This window comes from Choloepus didactylus, assembly GCF_015220235.1.
Source record: "Choloepus didactylus isolate mChoDid1 chromosome 26 unlocalized genomic scaffold, mChoDid1.pri SUPER_26_unloc4, whole genome shotgun sequence".
Lineage (NCBI taxonomy): Eukaryota > Metazoa > Chordata > Mammalia > Pilosa > Megalonychidae > Choloepus > Choloepus didactylus.
In genome coordinates, this window is record NW_023637617.1 from 126,176 (window position 1) to 143,232 (window position 17,057).

General features: G+C 36.8%; 1 pseudogene; it reads left to right on the forward strand.

The window, feature by feature from the left end:
• The first annotated feature begins 12,159 nt into the window (after positions 1-12,159).
• LOC119525803 lies at positions 12,160-14,821 on the forward strand (annotated as a pseudogene).
• The last annotated feature ends 2,236 nt before the right edge of the window (positions 14,822-17,057 follow it).

Genomic DNA, 17,057 nt, shown 5'->3' on the forward strand with positions numbered 1-17,057 from the left:
AATTAAATTAACCTGGTTGTAGAACAAGTATCTCATCTAGGGGCTTAGTTCCTACCTCAAAGATGACCCAATCATTTCCTATAGACCAAGCAAAATGTTAATAGTAATAATGATAGAAATGTAGAAAGGCACAAAATAAAAATTGTGTCCAGTCTCATATCAACCATTCCACTTCTTTATTCACTTTCCTTCAAATATATCTCAATTATTTCCCTCATCTGGACATATTAGAAAACTGCTGAACCATTCTGTAAGAATATTCTCAAATTTTGTTATTTTTCAGAGTTTCTTCCTGATGAAAATGAGTTTATGAATTTTAGACTGGACTGGAAGAAAATTATTATGCCCTCAAGGTGATTATTTTTTAAATGTGATGTCTATTTTTTTCATTGTATTGAATTCATTTTAAACATTATCTATATGCTACAACACACAATATCAAAATCACCACTTTATAATAAAGCAAAGCAAAGTCCCAGGAAAGCAAATAACCTGAAATAGCTACTTTGCTTCCCCCATTGCACAAGTTTGCATTAATGGGTTATCTTCATGGCATTTGATTAAAGATTTCTAATATAAACAGTACTCTTCATACAGACCATGCATTTTCCTTGGGGAATTGCTTATTGCAGCACCATCATATGTTTTTTCCCCCCTCTGTTGTCACCTAGTTCCATTTACACTAATTCACATCTCTCATATGCACTTTCAAATAGAGGTTTCTTGGCTGAGAATTATGTGCAGAATAAGCTACACATCACACCAAGTTTTTCTGAATCTTCCCCATTACTCCAAATAGGAATCCCTGTACCAAGTTGTGCCCAATATACAGCAGGAATTCCCGTTAAGAACCCTCAGGTAACAAATCTCACTGGGGCTTGAACATGTGGAAGAGACAGTCAGCCCAAGTTCCCAAGGCAGCCTAGAATTCTGTTGGGAGCTTGGAATGCACACGCACAAGTTACACTGACCCTCACCTGACTCACACTGAGCATCACGTTGCTAAGCAACAGGACTCTATCCCAATGGGCTGCCCTGCAGTCTGAAAATGTAAGAGCCTCCCCAAGTGTGCAGGTGATGGTGGATGTGTTGTGGATTATGCAGTTTGGAGTACATATATGTGGATATTTCTGCAGCACTGAGGATCACCTGCACCCCCATTGTAAGTTGAGCTTTTGACTCTCCCTGGAGGATCCAATAGTTCAAGGTCCAAGGGCAAATTCCAGTTTGGTGTGGGGTAAGCAGAGAATTAATGAAGATCCCCTGGCCAACATTGAGCCTGCCTCTATTTTTCAATGGCACAGAATTTACCAATGGCTCCAAGAGATGCAGCTTAGCATCCCAGGTGCTCACTTACCAGAGCTCATCATAAAGCATGCCCATGTGCTGTCAATGAACCCCCTTGAATTCAGAGTAATTTGGACAACTTTGATGTGTCTGCCCTGCCCAGTGTTTATATCTGACATGAGGATTGGCCCATGGCTGTCTAAGTGGTGGGATTTCTTCCTTTTTTTGTGCTTACCAGAAGTCTTATTCTGGGCCTAAATGCTGAGTGACCATCAAGGTAGTCCTGTGATGCTAAGACCACACGATGTGGACTGGCTGATATTTTTTGAGTTGTGTGCATTGGAGGCATTATCAGGGACAGGGATAGAGACTCCAAGAGGGCAGGCAAGATGGAGAACCCTGAATAATGTTTGTTACTTGGTCCAGGAATTATCAATACCCTCAGAGAAATCCATGTCCTGGGAGCCAACATAGCCTGGCTCTGTAAGAAACGGTGATCCACAGGTAACTGTGAATACCCACCCCAAGTCCCCTTTTACATGGTGCTGGACTTTGGAGAGATTAACCAAAGATGTGGCACATATTTTGTTCCAGATCTGAAAGCAAGATTATTAGCAAAGGAAGAAGACATCCCCGACCTCACTGTTCCCAAATTTGCTGATGTTCAAGGGAGTAGGGCCCAGTGGCACTGACTGTGACCATTCTTCTCATATCCCATGAAATAAGGTCACTGTTATCTCACTGTGATCTGACCCTGTGCCTTCATGAGGAAGGAAACCAACACATGTCATGTGCATTTACTACATTTATTTTTTCATTGAGTTAAATTGTTTCATATTCCTTTTATAATAAGGTTTTCTTTAACAATTGGAAATTTATGTTTAAAAAATGTAAGTTTCTTGAATTATTCTTGTAGTATTTCACTTCAGAAAAGAGACATTCTTTTAGGTATTCACAGGAACATTACACAATCATTAAATTAACCCAGTTATAGTAAAAACATGTCATCTAGGTGCATGGTCCCCACTCAACAGTTACACAATCATGTCCTATAGTCCAAGCATCATGTTGATAGCAATAATAATGACAGAAATGTAGAAAAGCACAAAACAAAAATAGTCTCTAGTCTCATAAAAAACATTGCATTTCTTTTACAGATACATTTATTCTCTTTCTTCTGAATATATCTCAATTAGTTCCTTCATCTGTTCATGTTAGAAAACTTCTGGACCATCCTTTTAAAGAATATTCCTCAAATTTTATTTTTCAGAGGTTCTTCCTGATGAAATTGAGTTTATGAATTTTAGACCAGATTGCAGAAAATTATTGTTCCCTCATGGTGATTATTTTTTAAATGTGAAGTTTAATTTTTGTTTTCATTTAATTGAATTCATTTTAAACATTATCTATAAGCTACAACATACAAACATCAAAAATCCCCATCTTATAATACAGCAAAGGAAAATTTCCAAAAAGCAAATAACCTAAAATAACTACTTTGCTTCCCCCATTGCATAAGTTTGCCTTAATGGGTTATCTTCAAGGCAGTTGATTAAAGATTTCTAATATTATAAATAGTAATTTGCATACAGTCCATGTATTTTACTTGGGGTATTATTTATTGCTGCACAGTCCTATGTTTCCTTTTTCCTTCTCTTGTCATCTAGTTCCAGTTAAACTACTTCATATCCCTCATAACCACTTTCAAATAGAAGGTTTTCTGCTGAGCTTTGTGTTCATAATCAGCTACAAAACACACCAAGTGTTTCTGTGTCTTTCCCATTACTCCCAATAGGAATCTGTGTACCGATATGTACCAACATAGTGCAGGAAATCCCATGTTAAGAAACCTCTGGGAAGAAATCTCACTGGGGCTCAAAACTGCAGAGGAGTCAGAGTCAGCCCAGTTTCCCAGAGTGGCCTAGAATTATGACAGGTGCTTGGAATGCACATGCACGTGTTATGCTTACCCACACCTGCCTCACAATGAACATCTGGTTGCTAAGCAGCAGGCCTCTATCCCAATGGCTGCCCTGTGGTCTGAAAATGTAAGGGCCTCTCCAAATGTACAGGTGATGGTGGAGGTGTGGCCCATGCAGTTTGGAGTACCTATATGTAGATGCTTCTGCAGCACCAAGGATCACCTGCACAATTGATGGATGGTGAGCTTTTGACTCTCCCTGGAGGATCCTATAGTGCAAGGGCCAAGGGCAAATTCCAGTTTAGTATGTGTTAAGTGGAAAATTAATGAAGTGAACCTGGTCAACCTTGGGCCTGCCTTTATTTTCCAATGGCACAAAAATTACCAATGGATCTAAGAATTCAGCTTAGCATCCTGGGTGCTCATTTACCAGAGCTCATCATGAGGCATGCCCATGTGCTGTCAATAAACCTCCTTGAAATCAGGGTAATTTGGACAACTTTGATGTGTCTGCCCTGTCCAGTGTTTATATCTGACATGAAGATTGGCCCATGGCTGTCTAAGTTGTGGGATTTCTTGATCTATTTGTGCTTGCCAGTAGTCTCAATCTGGGCCTAAATGCTGAGTGATTATTAGTGAAGGAAGATGAGTTCCCCAACCTCTCCTTTCCTGAATTTGCTTATGCCCAAGGGAGTAGGGCCAAGTGGCACTGACTGTGACTATTCTTCTCATATCCCATAAAAACAGGTCAGTGTAATCTCACCCTGATCTGACCCTGTGCCTTCATGAGGAGGGAAACCAACACGTGAGATGCATTTATTTAATTTATTTTTTTCACTGTGTTAAATTGTTTCATGTTCCTTGTATAATAAGGTTTTCTTTAACAATTGGAAATTTATGTGTCAAAAAAGTTTCTTGAATTATTCTTGTAGTATGTCAATTCAGAAAAGAGACATCCTTTTATATATACATGGGAACATTACCACAATCATTAAATTAACCTGGTTGTAGTACAAATATCTCATCTGGGGGCCTGGTCCCACCCCAACAATTACCCAATCATGTCCTGTAGACCAACAAAATGTTAATAGTAATAATAATGATAGAAATGTAGAAAGGCACAAAACAAAAATAATATCCAGTCTCATAACAAACATTGCATTTCTTTTTCAGGTATATTTATTCTCTTTCTTCTGAATATATCTCAATTATTTCCTTCATCTGGACATACTAGAAAACTGTTGAAATATCCTTTTAAAGAATAGTCCACAAATTGTGTTTTTTTCAGAGCTTCTTCCTAATGAAATTGAGTTTATGAATTTTTGGCCAGATTGCCTGAAAATTATTGTGCCCTCATGGTGATTATTTTTTAAATGTGAAGTTTAATTTTTGTTTTTTCATTATATTGAATTAATTTTAAGCATTATTTATAAGCTGCTACCAGTATATGTAAAGACTGTAGAGATCAGGCACTTGACTGATGGAGTACAGAATGTTCAGCATGATTGATTGTATTGATCCAGAAATTGATAATATAACAGTTTTTGATGGTAGCAGAATATTGTAAGTGCATGGAACAAAGATGTGTGTGAGTAGAGCTGAAAGAGATGGGATAGAGGAATGTATGACACCAGAGGTAAAGATAGATTATGAAGACTGGGACTGTATAACTTGGCAAAAACTAGAGTGGCCAATGACAGTTACTAAATGTACAAGTATAAAAATATTCTCACATGGGAGAACAAATGAATGTCAACCATGCAGAGTGTTGCAATATGGATTGTATTTTGGAAAAAACATAATCAAAGCAAGCTGGAGTCTATGATCAACAGTAACATTGCAATATGCTTTCATTAGATGTAACAGGGGCAATATACCAAAGTTAAATATGTATGAGAGGGGTATATAGGTTAGGGATATGGGGTTCTTGGCACTGGTGTTGTTTTCTATCCTAATGTATTGTATCATATGATGCTTTATTTTCTTTTTATTATCTTTGTTGTTCAACAAAAAAAACCTTTTTCATAATAAATAAAACAAAACATTTGTTCATATTAATATGTTCAAGTGCTGACTGTGCTGATAAATGCACAACTGTATGAAGATATTGTCAACAATTGGTTGTACACCATGGAAAATTATATCATATGTGAATATATAATTGTATGAAAACTATAAATAGGGATAAACATGTTGGGGAAAATATAGAGAGAGTGGTGCCCCTATTTACTGTTGGTGAGGAGAGAGAATCATGTAGTATATTCATAGGATAGAGAGTCTGTTTCACTAGAAGCTGAGTATGTGGTTGCTTTAATGTCCTGCAACCTCTTTATGGGGTATATACTTGTAAGTTCTGAGAACAGGGATATGTATGGGCATTGATACACTGGTGTTTATGGAGGCAGTATTCACAATTTGCAATACATGGAGGTGTCCTAATGGTACATGAACTGATGAACAGAATGGTGAACTGTGGTGTGTGCATATGATGGAATATTGAGCAACTGTGAGAAGGAATGGAGCTGTGAGACATACAATGAGATGAATGGATCCTTCAGACAGCATTTTTAGTGAGATACCACAAACACTGGCAAATAATATAATTACCCACCAATATGGAATAGCTACAATGTGTAAACTCAGAATTGAATCTTAAAGCACAGCTTATTAAGGGGAACACTTATGGTAATGGTCCCTAGATTGTAAGCTCTTACAGCAGTCACATCTACTCCTGAATTGTAATAGCTATCTCCAAATTCTGAGATGCTGATTCCTTTGTGTATAATCTTATTGGTCTCTGGAAATTTTGGTATCTGTGTGATACCTGAAACTCAGAACTAGAGCTCAGCAGATGTGAATGTCAATATTAGCACATACAGTAACTGTTTAAAAAAGCTGAAAAAGAGTCCAGACTTTGATTAGAGATATGACTGTAGCAGATCTCATTACAACTAGGGGAAATTGGGTCTAAGGGTAAAGGACAATACTGACAAGACTGAAAATTCCATGTGAGACCAAGGTAAGAGATGTTTATTTGGTATTATTGAACAATTTAACTTGTACAAATGGTTTGTTCAAATATCATAATTACATGGGACTTTGAACAGAAAATGAGAACAGGTAAGTTTGTACAGGTTAATGTGAAATAGTAACACATCCCAAAGTAATTTGGGCAGAGAATAAAAATATATATGCAGGGACCTCTGAGGAGCTGGGGGAAAGGCAGAAGTGTTGGACTTCCTCATGTGGGTTGTTGCTGATGTTCTCACTAACATTGGGGAGTGACAGTTTTATATGCTGAACACTATCTTGGGGCTTGCCCTTATGAAACTCACTACTGCAAAGGAGAAAATAAACATGTTTATAATTTTGCCTGTTTCTCCTCCTGAGTACCTCTATGTTACTCAGATGTGGCCCTCCCTCTCTAGCTAAGACAACTTGGCAGGTGAATTCACTGCCTACCCCCCTATGTGGGATCTGACTGGCAGGGGTTCAAATCTCCCTGACAATGCAGGATATCATTCCCAGGATGAATCTTGACTTGGCATCATGGGATTGAGGACATCTTCTTGACCAAAAGGGGATGCAAAATGAAACCAAATAAAGTTTCAGAAGTTGAGAGATTTCAAATTGAGTTGAGAAGTCACTCTGGTGTGCATTCTTATGCACTATATAGCCCTTTTTAGGTTTTAAGGTATTGGAATTGATAGAAATAAATACCTGCAAGATCTAACTCAAACCCAGTAGACTTGATGCTTGAAGATGATTGTATAACTATGTAGCTTTGAAGTGATGACATGCATGATATGTGAGCATATCTCAATAAATATGAATAAAGAAACGTGTACTAGAGACCCACAACAGCACAATTGAAGAGGTAGAAAAGTAAGTGAACCAGAGCAAAGGACAATTGAATGTGAATGCAGAAAAGAACAAATGGTGAAAAAAATAAAAAATTTGAAATGGATAACAGGGAAATGATGGATATCATGGAGCACATAAAATAAGAATCATTTGTGTCCCAAAAGGAGAAGTGAAGAGTAAAGGGCTAGGAAGAGTTTTGTGTTTGGAAGAATAGAAGAATAAAGAGCTATGAAGAGTATTTGAGGAGATGAGGTAAACTTCCCAACCACTATAAAAGACATAAATATTCAAATCAAAGGAATGAACTCCAAATAGAATAAATCCAAACACACTCCAAGATATACATTAATCACATTGTCAAATGTTGAAGAGAAGAAGAAAGTTCTGAAAGCAGCAAGAGAATTGATTCCCCACATAAGAATAAGTACTGACTACTCTATGGGCACCATGGAGGTGAGAAGGCAGTGGTATAACATATTTAAGATTTTGAAAGAGAAAAATTGGCAACCAAGAATTCTTTATTCAGCAAAGCTCTTTCAAACATGAGGGAGAACTAAAATTTTCACAGATAAACAAATGAGAGAATTTTTTAACAAGAGAGATATCCTTCAAGAAACACTAAAGGGAGTTCTACCACCTGAGAAACAAAGAAAGCAGAGAGAGGTCTGGAAACAGGCACAATGTGAAAATATTAGTAGGGCAAATTATAGGTAAAAAAATAGAAGGGGGAAATAGATTTGACAAATAAAAACCAAAGGATGAGATGATTAGTTCAAGAACTGCCTTCACAGCAATAACTTTGAATGTGAATGGATCAAACTCCTCAATTAGAAGATACAGACCAGTAGGATGGATTTAAATGTTTGATCCATTGATATGCTGTTTACAAGAGAATCATCTTAGAGCCAGTGACACAAATGGTTTGAATATCAGGAAAAAAGGTTCCACTCAAGCTGCAGCCAAAAGATAGCAGGGGTAGCAATACTAATATCAGACAAAATAGGCCTCAACAAACCAGTCTCAAGTAAAGAGACCTAGTCATCAAAAAACTTCCTACAAAAAAAAAAAAAAAATACCCAGGGCTAGATGCCTTCACAGGAGAATTTTTTTCAAACATTCCAAAAAGAACTAATGCAAAAAAAAATTGGAAAAAAGGAACACTGTCTGTCTAAGTCATTTTATAAAGCTAACATCACCAACACAAAAAGGAGATAAAGATACTACAAGAAAGGAAAACTACAGGCCAATATCCCTAATGAATATAGATGAAAAATTTTCAACAGAATACTTGCAAATCAAATCCAAAGGCACATTAAAAGAATTATACAACACAACCAAGTAGTGTTCGTTGTAGACATGCAAGTGTGGTTCAGTTAAGAAAATCAATCTCTGTGATACAATATATTAACAAATCAAAAGGGAAAAATCAGGATAATCTCAATAGATGCTGAAAAACATTCAGCTAAATTTAGCATCCTTTTTTAATAGAAACACTTCAAAAGACAGGAATTGAGGGAAACTTCCTCAATACAATAAAGAGCATATACGAGAAACCCACAGCCAGCATAGTACTCAATGGTGAGAGACTGAAAGCCTTCCCTCTAAGATCAGGAAAGAGACAAGGATGCCCACCGTCACCACTGTTATTCAACATTGTGCTAGAAGTGCTAGCCAGGGCAATCTGGCAAGACAAAGAAATAAAACACAACCAAATTGAAAGGAAGAAGTAACTGTCATTATTTGCAGATGACACGATATGATCTTATATCTGGAAAACCCTAAGAAATCAATGACACAGCTATTAGAGCTAATAAACTAATTTAGCAAAGTAGTGGGATACAAAATTAATGCACATAAGTCAGTAATGTTTCTATATGCTAGAAATCAATGTGTTACAGCACATTAACAAATCAAAGAGAAAAGTCAAATGATCTTCTCCATAGATGCTAAAAATCATTTAAATAAATTCAGCATCCTTTTTCATAAAAACACTTCAAAAGGCAGGAATTGAGGGAAACCCTCAAAAAGATAAAGGGCATGTATGAAAACCTACAGCCAGCATAGTACTCAATGGTGAGAGACTTAAAGCCTTCCCTAAGATCAAGATTGAGACAAGAATGCCCACTCTCACCACTGTTATTCAACATTGTGCTAGAATTTCTAGCCAGAGCAATTAGGCAACAAAAAGAAATAAAATGCATCCAAATTGGAAAGGAAAAGGTAAAACATTCATTATTTGCAGATGATATGATCCTATATTTGGAAAATCCTGAGCAATGGATGACAAAGTTTCTTGAGCTAATAAGCATATTCACAAAGTGGCTTGTCATCTTTCCCTGAAGCCATCTGGTCCTGGGATACAATATTAATATGCAAAAAATCAATAATGTTCCTATACACTAGTAATGACCAAACTGAAGGGGCAATCAGGAAAAAAATCAAATTTACAATAGCAACTAAAAGAATCAAGTATGTAGGAATAAATTCAACCAGTGAATACAGAGAAAATTACAAAATTTTCTAAAAGAATTTAAAGAGGACCTACATTAAGTGGAAACATACTCCCCGTTCATGGATAGAAAGGCTAAACATCATTAAGATGCCAATTCTACCCAAACTGATCAACAGACTCAATGCAATATGAATCAAAATTCCAACATCCTACTTTGCAGACTTTGAAATGCTAGTTATAAAATTTATTTGGAATGAAAAGGGGCCTGAAATTGTCTAAAATATTCTAAAAACAAGAATGAAGTTGGAGGACTTACATGTCCTGACTTAAGTTCAAAACAGCACAAAGATAGTCATATTGATCAAGGGAATATAATCAAGGTTCATAAACAGACCCCCAAATTTATGAACAACTGATTTTTGGCAAGGACCCCAAATCCACTGAACTGGGACAGAATAACCTCTTCAACAAATGGGGCTAGGAGAGTGGGATATCAGCATTGAAAGAATGAAATAGCACCCATCCCTCACACTCTATGCAAAAATTAACTCAAAGTGGATCAAAGACCTCAATGTAAGAGCCAGTATCATAAAACTCCTAGAAGATAATATAGGAAAACATCTTCAAGACCTAGTAATAGGAGGTAGCTCCTTACACCTTACACCCAAAGTGCAAGCAACAAAAGAAAAAATAAATGAGAATGCCTGAAAATCAAAAGCCCCTGTGCCTAAGAGGACTTTGTCAAAAAAGGTGAAAATACAGCCAACTCAGTGGGAGAGAATATTTGGAAGCCTGACTATCCAGCATATATAGATATCCTACAACTCAATGACAATGGTACAAATAGCCCAATTATAAAATGAGCAAATGACATGAGAGCACATTTTTCCAAAGATGAAATACAAACAGCTAAACCACAAATGAAAAACTGTCCATCTACAGTAATTTTTAGGGAAATGGAAATCAAAACAACGAGATATGTCACACCAGTAAAAATGGCTGCCATTAAACAAACAGGAAACCACAAATGCTGGAGAGGATGTGGAGAAATTGGAACATTTATCCACTGGTGGTGGGAATGTATAATGTTATAGCCACTGTGGAAGACAGTTTGGCAGTTCCTCAGAAAACTAAATATCATGTTTCCCTATGACCCAGAAATTCCACTACATGGTATATACCAATAAGATTTGAAAGCTGTGGCATGAACAGACATTTGCACACTGATGTTCATAGTGACATTATTCACATTCCAAGTGTCCTTCAACAGTGAGTAGATAAACAAATTGTGGTATATACATACAATGGAAAATTACGTAGCAGTAACAAGGAATGAGGTCCTGAAATATGTGGCAACATGGATGAACCTTGAAGATGCAGTGCTGAGTGAATTAAGTCAGACACTAAAGGAGAGATATTGTATGATATCACTAATATGAATCCCTAGATTATACAAAATCACAGTCTTAAAATGTAGACTGTAGGGGACCTACAGATAGAAGCTGGAGATGGGTGAATGATTACCTAATATATACAGACTTGTTAATGAGGTTGAGCATCAAGTTATGGAAATGGACAAAGGTGATGATAGTTTGTTAATGAAATTATAAGTTTTAGTGTTTTATTGAAGCCAAACATGATGGAAAGGGCTTGCTTAAGGGCACATGTCTCACATATTATCACTACAAGTATAAATAGATTCTTGCACAATCTACTTCTAAGGTATGAGTCTGGTGCAAAGAGTGAACAATGGAGTGGGAAATATGAAAAACTATGTATTGCATACTATGGGCTATATTTAATAGGAATACCTTACTAGTTCCCCCATAATATTAGGGATAAGTAATTGAGGGGTGATAAGAGCTTTGAGGTGTTTTGGGTTATGATAACTGGTTAAAATTGAGAATGATGATCATATACAACTAAGTGAAGATAATGTGAGGCACTGTTTATATTGGACAGAATATATGCTATGTGAAATTTGGGAACCTCTACTTAATAAATCAAGCCCTCAACCTTGAGTCTTGCTCTTGTGAAAATTAATTGTGAAAAGTGTAGGTTAAGCCTACTGGTAATTATGCCTAAGAGTCACTTCCAGAGAATGTCTTTTGTTTCTCAGAACCTCGTTTGTGCCCTTTCTCTCTCTAAGCCCAACTCTGCAGATAAAGTCACTACCCTCCCCTCTATGTGGTACATGACTCCCAGGGGAGTGAGTTTCCTTGGGCGATATGGGACATGACTCCAAGGAATGAGCCTGGCCCTGGCATTGTGGGATTGGGAATATCTTCTTGACTAAAAGGGGGAAAGAAAATGTAACAAAGTAAGGTTTCAGTGGCTAAGAGAGTTCAAACAGAATCAAGAGGCTATCCTGGAGGTTATATCAACTAGATATTCCAAATGACCACAATATACCAAGCCCAAATCAACAGTAGTCCTAAAAATCCTAAAGAATACTCAGATTCCCATCTAAGACTCTATAAATGTTTCATAAGATTATTTTTCAGAAACTTAAATCCTCCAGTGTGTTCCTATGGCAGCTAAGTCCCCAAACCCATAGGCAACAGCTTCTTCAAAAGCATCAATCAGCTGTACCCACTTCCCAATAATGTTGACACGCCTTTTCAATATGAAAAACTTGGTGTGGAGCCGCCAGTCTGTCGCGCTCCGGGGTCCACGTGACATCATGCTTGGCGGCCCCTGCCCCTTCCTCCGGGCCTCCATAGCGGGGCGCGGCACTGCTGTATTCCCTGGCCTGCTCTCGCTGCTGGAGCCTGGAGATCCAGTGGTTTCAGCGCTCAGCCCCTACTTCGGCACCAAGATGTGCTACGAGGATGCCAATCCCGGGCTGATGCCTGACCCTGAGGCACCACGGCTGGACCCCGAGCTGCTGCAGGGGACTTTCACCCCCGTTCAGCTGGTTGCTCTCATCCGTCACGGAAACCGCTACCCTACGGCCAAATTCTCAAGCTGCGACAGCTACACGGGCTGCTGCAGGCTCGCGGTCCAGGTGGTAGCAGAGCCAGGGCTGCAGGCGGACGCGACCTGAGTGCCACGCTGGCAGATTGGCCGCTGTGATAGCGGACTGGATGGACGGGCAGCTGCTGGAGAAAGGGCGGCAGGACATGCGACAGCTGGCGCTGCATCTGGCCTCGTTCTTCCCTTCTCTCTTCAGTCGGGAGAACTACGGTCGCCTGCGGCTCATCACCAGCTCCAAGCACGGCAGCGTGGATTGTGCCGCCGCTTTCCTGGAGGGGCTTCGGCAGCACTACCACCCCGGACTGCCAACACCAGACGTCACAGAAAAGGAGTGTGGACTTCCAAGGATTAATGATAAACTAATGAGGTTCTTTTATCATTGTGAGAAGTTTTTAACTGAAGTAGAAAGGAATGCTATGGCTCTTTACGATGTAGAAGCCTTCAAAACTGGACCAGAAAAGCAGAACATTTTTTAAAAAGTTGAAGCTACTTTGCAAGTGCCAGGAAGGGAATTAAATGCAGGTTTAATTCTGGTAGCTTTTTTCACCTGTTCATTTGACCTGGCAATTAAAGGTGTTAAATCTCCTTGGTGAGATGTTTTTGACATGGATGATGCAAAGGTATTAAAGTGTTTAAATGATCTGAAACAATATTGGAAAAGAGGATATAACTATACTATTAATAGTCAATCCAGCTGCACTCTTTCAGGATATCGTTCAGCACTTGGACAAAGCAATTGAACAGAAACAAAGGTCTCAGCCAATTTCTTCTCCACTCATCCTCCAGTTTGTTCAGGCAGAAACCCTTCTTCCACTGCTTTCTCTCATGGGCTACTTCAAATTTAAAGAGCTCCTAACAGCTTACAATTACAAGGAAAAAATGCATCGGATGTTCTGTAGTGGTCATATTGTACCCTATGCCTCAAACTTGATATTTGTGCTTTACCATTGTGAAATTGCTAAGAATCCTAAAGAAGAATTCCAAGTGCAGATGTTGTTGAATGAAAAAGTGTTACCCTTTGCTTACTCCCAAGAGAGTGTTCCTTGTATGAGGATCTGAAAGACCATTACAAGGACATCCTTCAGAATTGTCATACCAGTAAGGAATGTGAATTACCTAAGGTAAATAGCACGTCTGATGAGCTATGAGTAACTAGAGAACATTTTTAATTCATCAGAATCTATAGAGAGTGATTACATGCTTGAAATAGGTGGACAGTCTTTTGATTACAGAAGGCTTCCACATTACTTGGGTATTTCTGTCTTTTCACAGAAAAGTGTTGATTTCCTTTTGGATTTGAACATGGATATGAAAGAAATTATTGTACACTGTAGCAGCTCTCTTAAGGGGAGCAATAGAGAGCAAAAATCTATTTAAGAAACAGCTGGCACTGTAAATGTTTACAGAAACAAAATTCTTCCTATTTCTATTCCTCTATTTCTATGAGATAAAATACAATTTCAAAATGATACTTGAAAAGTGTTGGAGCAACAAAATATTATATCATCTAGTCTATAAGTTCATTGAATTAAGTCTAGGAACTTTACCATTTGTGCTGTGGTTCTCTCTTTTTTCCTCAGGTAGGACTGTTCAAGAATTTATTATCTGTCTTAGTCAGAAATAGTTGATAAACTGCGATTATCACTTTGGAAGAAAACTAACATCTCTCTATTTAAAAGTTGTTGAAACAATAATAAGAAACATTTAGAGTCTTATTTCAAAGGACACCTTCACTGAAGCAAGACAAAAATATAATGAAATAAGTAAACATTTTTAGTAGTATTTATAAAGTATTCAAATACTTTTCAGTAATTCCTTTTAACTCCCCAGTATTATGAGGCTACTGTTATATTATTTATCATAACAGTTTTACATATATAACAACGGAAGGACAAAGAGGACCATTAGCAACAAGTCACGTGCATAGAATCAAAGTTTATTAAATCCATTACTTAGCTATATTTTTATTCTGTCAGTTGTATTTTTATACTTTGCTATTAGATGAAATGTATATTTTGGTGGTTTATTTCCTTAATTTGTTTGGTTTTATGTGTGGTTTTATTTTTTTAAAGAAAGACTTCATCCTGACTATCTTAGCTTCACAGATTTGACCTTTTTTAAAGAAATATTTCTGTGTTATGTCAGATACCATGAAAAGTATTTGCTATAATAATAAAAATAATTTTGTGATTTCCAAAAAACAGAAAACAAAAAAAGTTGGTGTGGTCACTGCCCAGATATCCCTGAATATTAAGATAGTGATCAAACAAGAGTGAGTAGTAGCAACAGACAAGATAGTTTTTAATGAAAGATTATGAATACTGAATCATTATATATATATATATATATATATATAGTTTCTAGTGTATTAGCAGAGCTAGAAGGAGATAATGAAAATTGTGGAACTTAACCAATAATATTTTCTGAAATTTGCTGTATAACTGCTTAAGTCATACTTTGAAAGTTATTTTTCTGTATATATGTTGCATTTTACAATAGAAATGTTTACAAAAGAAGAAATTCTAAGGAAGGATATTCCAAAATAAAAATTAAATTAAAAGAATCACAAGAGAGCATTTGACTAAAGTCTGTGCAGGTATGTTTGTAAACTGAAATGAAACAAATGATCTTCCAGGAAAATATTGATTATGTAAACTTACTGCAGAAGAAATAAAAATGTTAAAATATTGACTATGGACTAATTTGAGAGTGTTACCCAAGGAAGAATTCCCTCTGGCTCACTACACCTATCCCCAAATGATGGACAAATTTAGATGGTTTCACAGGTGAATGTTTTCAGTTCTTCCAGGAATAGATAATTCTGATGGCATGTATGCTTTTCTAGGACATTTGATGTCAGCATAATATCAATATTAAAACCTGACATTAATAACACACATGAAAAAGAAAACATATTCCAATCTCATTTATAAAAATTGATGCAAAAAATCAAATAAAATATCAGAAGATAAAATTTGTATGTTAAATAAATAATATAACAGGACCAATTGGAAATCATCCAAGAAATGTCAGGGTGATTGACATGGGAACTATTTTAATATAATTAACCATTTAGTAGTTCAGAGGAGAAAAATTCTTCTCCATAAAAATAAAAGGCATTTGACAATATTGAATATCCATTTATGACTTAAAATAACCCTTAATAAAATAGAAATGGGTCAAAAATTGCATTTATAAAAAAACAAAAATAAATAAACAAAAATACAAAAAAAAAGAAAGTAAAATGGCAGTGTACTCAAAGGAAGAAAACATTTGGAAACCATGTATCAGATAAGAGTTTAATTCCAGAATATATAAATAAATCCTACAACTCAACAACAAAAGGATAATCAACCCAATTTTTAAAAATTGGCAGTAGACGTGAATAAACAGTTTTCCAAGAAGGAAAAACAAATGACTGAAAAGATGCTTAACTTCACTAGGTGACAAAGAAATGCAAATTAAAACCACAATAAAATAACATAAAAAAATTTCACACCTACCAAAATGGCCTTTATCAAAAAACAGAAAACTACAAGTACTGGAAAGTGTGTGGAGAAATATGTACACTTATTCACTGTTCTTGGGAATGCAGAAAGGTGCAGGTGCTCTGCATGGCCCCATTCCCAGGCAACATCATACCTGATCTCAAACAAACAAATGATGGGGGCAATGTCTCATAGAACCAGGATGTTAGTATCTTTCAAAATGGAAATGAAATGCAGGTTCCAAATGTTAAAAGAGAATATGTGTACTAACTCTTGCAAAACGTTTTCATTGCAAAAGTTGAAGCATGATAATCTGCTGGAAAGTTGAGTGTTTAATACACACGTTAGAGTTTTTGGGTGACTTGGCCTTTCCATACTCTCATTTTCCCTTCTATGAAGTGGGAACAGTACGGGGAACTACCAATTACTCAAGCTTATAATCGTTGATCCTGTGAGACTTCCTAAGGAGTAGCATTTCATCATCAGAATTTGTCATATTTTTTATTCTTTGTTTGCCTAAGATTTCTTGTCTATCTTTAACAATAATTATGACTACCTCCTATGTAATATTTTGTGAGAAATAATGAGCTAGGACGTTCATAGCCACAGAATTTTGTCCAATGTACATTAAGGTTTCAAGTAAGATTTATTATGACCTGATAACCTCCCATGCTTTCAAAATATAGGTTAACTCCCCTTTGGGAAACTTTTATCAAGTTAGGAAGAACTTAACTAGCAATTCAATAAAGTACCTTCAATAACCTAGAATACACAAGAGATTAATCACAATTTTCTTAATAAATCCTTGTCATGGCCCAAGAGGGCTTTTGTAGCCAAAGGACTAAAGAAAGCACCAGACACATTATGAGACATAAGCTTTTTTATAGGGCTTACCTACAGCGTGGGGAAGTCAAGTTACATTGCCCTGAAATCAGGAGTTCTCTGAATGGATTCAGGAGCTCCTCTGAATGGCGGTGTGTTTTGAGAACAATGTGGAAATAGTCTGTACTTTGGGGGGCTGGAGAAGCTGGTAATAAAGGCTCAACATTCATAAGGCAGAGAGTGGGGT